This window comes from Colius striatus, chromosome 2 (assembly GCF_028858725.1).
Source record: "Colius striatus isolate bColStr4 chromosome 2, bColStr4.1.hap1, whole genome shotgun sequence".
In the NCBI taxonomy this organism is placed as follows: Eukaryota; Metazoa; Chordata; class Aves; order Coliiformes; family Coliidae; genus Colius; species Colius striatus.
Window position 1 is genome coordinate 49452226 of NC_084760.1, and position 4668 is coordinate 49456893.

Consider the following 4668-nt stretch of genomic DNA (forward strand, 5'->3'; position numbering starts at 1 on the left):
TTTTATTTGTTATAATATATACTGAAATGTTATGTTTCTGTTCTAACTTTGAATGAGCAGCACATCAAATAAATCGAGGAGCAGCATAAATAGGTAATGCAATGTAACCAAAACTGAAGTGAGCATTGAATATGGGAGTTTCCTATGGCTTCTACTCATGCCTCCTGGCCATGCCTGCAGAGATTTTTATGTCCTGAGACAAAGGTCTCCTGCTGGCATCGAGGCTTGACTCAGAGGTCTCTTATGACTTTTATTAGACATGTGGCATTATTTGAACTCAGGTTTTCCCTTCTGCAGTTTTTGTGGGTTATGATATTAAATGAATCTTCAGTGGTTATCATCATGTTTTACGGGGGATGCAGTGGCAGTTCAGTTGACATGTTGGCCACATGAAGTGTCATGGTTGCTGCAATCTGTGTTTCGTTGGGACTACATATTCAAATTTGGAAGAAAAAGTATTGGAATGAGCTGCCCAGGGAGGTGGTGGAGGCACCATCCCTGGAGATATTTAAGAGATGCGTAGATGAGGTGCTGAGGGACACGGTTTAGTTTAGTGATGGGCCTGGCAGTGTGAAGTGAGTGGTTGGACTCCATGATTTTGAAGGTCTTTTCCAACTGAAATGATTCTATGATTCTAAATGGAAAAAAAGATCTCTCCCTTTAAGAAGGAAAACAAGTAGGATATATGTTAAATGTGATTTATCAGACTCAGTGTGTGTGTATCTATGGAATAACTGGGAGAAAATTAAACACCAAATAAACCAGAAGCAAGATTATCAGCAGGGCAAGAATTACAGTTGCAGCGCATCTCCAAAGGCGAGTGACAACGTGTTTATCACGTAATCCTGGGGGCTGGTGGGAATCCAAGTGAATGATAAATGTGGTTTGTCTGTTTTTTCTTAAAGTCAGCATCTTGGGGCTTTGTTGTAGCATACAGTCAGCAGGAACGTGGCAGTCTGGTTTGTTGTTGTTGGGTTTAAAATATCACATTCTCCACAGTATTCATTTTTCACTGTGCCGCTCTATACTTAGTGGTTAGTAAGATATTTACCTCTGTTTTGAATCTATAAGGAACTCCAGACACTGCATTACTGGAAATTTATGTCAAGTCCTTGACAAAACTGGGTAAAACCCAAGGGCCTGCAGATGTCCATTTTAGGGAAGTGCATTTTAAATGGCGCAAATGCCCAGAATTCACAGTAGGACCTGTTTTATCCATCGGTGCCCTAGCAGTAACTATATGAAGGACAATAGCAGAAAGCTGTTTTTTAGCCATGACAGTCTAAAAAGGAAAGCAAAGCTGGTCTTTAGGAAGATGAAACATGTTGTCTAAGGCCTACCTGATCCAATTAAAATGAGTATATACTTGAGAAATTGCAGGGCTTCCCCAGATCGGTGTGAAGTACCTACAGGGCTGTGGAGCCATGCTGTTTCTGTTTACTTTAGTAGCCCTCCTGGGTCAGATTCAGAAACCTGACCTCAGATTAGGCAAACTGCATTGTAGTTAGTGACTTCACCCTCCAATTTCCATCTGATCAGTGCTCTAGTAAGGGGTTTGAGCCTACTGTCCACAGTTTATTAGCACACTAAGAAAATAACTTTGTATGTAGTCTAAGGGTTTCTTTCATCACTTTTCCTTTAGAGCAGTTTCTAAGAGAGTGTTTTGCTGTAGTGAGAAGCTCAGCATAAAACTCTAATAAAGGAAAGCTTGAAAGACACCTATTTTTTTCTTACAGCAGTGACACATTACATGAATAAAACACTGTGTAATCCAGCAAGATAATCGTCTTCTCAGGATGCAGGTTGCTGCCATCTGCCCTTTATAGAAGAGAGTTTTTTATGTGGTTGCTGGGAAAGGAACTTGTCCAAACCCAGCAGCTGGCAATGGAAATCTTCACCCCCTGTCTGCATCAGCCTCTGCATTTCCCAGCCGTTGGAGACCCAACGGCTTCCCGCTGGAGCTCGTGTCCCCTGGATGCTTGTGCATGACACTTCTCACCAGAGGAGGCAATGCGTTCCTGGTGACTTTCATCAGAGATGAAAGAGTAGAAAGTATGGCATGAGATTAATCTGGGATTGAGGTTAAAGCCATTCTTCCTTTCCTGTTTCATTGTTCTTTGCCTTGGGCTTCTTAAGCACATCCAGCTTGCAGGCACTGGGCAACCAGGGTTAAGAGATGACCTCCTTAATACTGGATGAAAGATATTACCACTTTTTTTTTTTCTTGCAAAGTGTCCTCTCATGACCTGTGCAAATATGGTAATTGTGTCTTGCATGAAGGATCATGGGGGCCCAAATTCAAAATAGTTCCTGCTTGTACTCTCCTCATCTCACTAGAACGTTTTCCACGTGACAAAACATCAGCCAGTTGTTCCCTGCCCAGTCTCTAGCAGTTGTTCCTGCTCAGCTCTCCTGTATCCCAAGTGTACATCCAGCCATCGTACTTGTTACCAGGTCTGTGATTTTGGCACAGGATCAGCTTTCTGATACTTGACATGATCATGCATTTGTCTGCCCTGAGGGATCCTGAAAGCTGCCCATTGCCAGAGCATGAGTTTCTGGGCTCTGACTACTGCTCAGATCAGGTTGGTTGCAGTCAAAGCACACGCTGTGCTCTGGCTCAGTCCCTCGTGGGGATGCAGGGGACACTGGGGTGCAGCTGTGCTACACAACAGACCTGCCATGGGCAGCCAAGCCAACAGTAAATAAAAAAATCATTTACTTGGTCTTTTATCATTGCCCTCTACAATCTGCAGAACTAAAATTAGTTTTTTGACTTTTTTATCTTTAAAGATCTGAATAAAGTTTAAAATCCTTGCAAGAAATAAGAGCCACCAACTTCCAACCCAATACTGAGTCTGGAAGCCTTTCAGTCTTTCATAGCAATAGTCTCTGCTACTTACAAAAAGTAATTTGTCATCAAATGTGTTACTTTATGAAGAAAACACAACACTCTATTTTCATCTTTGGCCCAGAACTATGAAGTGAAAATAACTACTCTCTAGGTAGTTCAATTGATTTCAAATGTTCCTACAAAAGACTTAGTTCCTCTATAGTGCTCTATGTATAGGTTGCAGAATGCTTTAGAAGAGAGAAGAATAACGTGTTGAAGGCTCCTTAGCTGGCTACAGACACATAATGGTATTTTAGGTTAAATGATCTTTTTGTTTTGTACAGTAAGTAAAGAAAAACCTAAGTCCCCTTGCTAAAATGAAGATGCTCTATATATTTGGAGCATGCAGTGATCACTCTAGGTCTGTGCTCTCTTCAGGCATCCAGCTAAACTTTTGCTGATCTGTTAAATATATGCCCATTTAGCAAATAAGAGTGTCACTTTTAATGAAATACATGGGCTTAAACTCAGACAAAATTAGGTCTCTCCTAATACATCTCTAATGCAGCCTTTCCCATTTTAAGCTGGAGGCTTTTTGTGGGGTTTAGCAGCTCACAGGGCGAGCTGAGTAGCAAAGGCAATGAGAGAGCTCCACACTGATGGTGTCCATGAAGCCCTGGCAGAACAAGGCTCGTTCAGCCTGGTGTCTACATCCAAGCCCAATGAACAAATGCTCTTTTCTTTGAACTTCCAATGCCCTTGGTTATAGACCCTGTTCTCAGGCTGCATTTTGATCTTCCACACCTCCTCTTTTCACACTTACCTGCCATCCTCTGCTGGAGGCATCCATGCTCAAGTTCTGCACACCAGAGAGATCTTGCATGTAAGAAATCACTGACACTAGCAATCCTTGTGTATTGGATATCTGCATCCACATACAACCTTAAAATTTTCCATTTTGCAGTAACTTCGTAAACAATATTTTTCTCTGTTCCAGTGGCAATGGTCACATTTTTGTTATATGAAACCATGCCACTTGTCTTGAAGGCCATTATTTTCAGCTAATAGTAGTGAGTGCAGGATCAGATGTGTGGCACTCAGAAAGGCTAAGTCCTGCAAACATTTTTCCTCCGAGGCAGACATATGAGTTCATAAAGGGCAGGTTTCAGGAGGATGGAGCCAGGCTGTTCTCAGTAATATCCAATGATAAGACAAGTGGCAATGGGTACAAGCTGGAACATAAGGAAAACCTTCACTGTGAGGATGACAGAGCACTGGAACAGGCTGCTCAGATGGGTTGTGGAGTCTCCTTCTCTGGAGACATTCAAAAGCCAGCTGGATGAGTTCTTGTTTGACCTACTCTAGGTGGTCCTGCTCTGGCAAAGAGGTTGGGCTGGATGACCTTTTGAGGTCCCTTCCATCCCTGAAGATTCTGTGATTCTATGAGTTCCCATATGCAGAACACATCTGATAGCTGAGCTATATGGGGCAAACCTAGCAGGGCAATTATGCTGAGAAGATTGTGGTACAGGCAGAATTTAGGCAGGAACAGTTAGCTTTATTCCTATAGGTGTTTATCCATCTATCCACCCCAATGCATAATTGCTTGTCACTATAGAATCAGATTAACACCGTTCCCCTTAAACTGTAGACTGGCAATGAGATATGTTCACAAGACTTATTCTATACTCCTGTTCAAAGTGCTTTTTAACAGCTTATGAACAATTCTTTTCTAAGCCAAAAGGATGTTTCCAAGCCAGTCACATGCGCAAGAAGTGCTTTTATTATTGCCTTAAGTGAAAACCATCAAGGTCTGCAAAATGCTGAGTGGAACA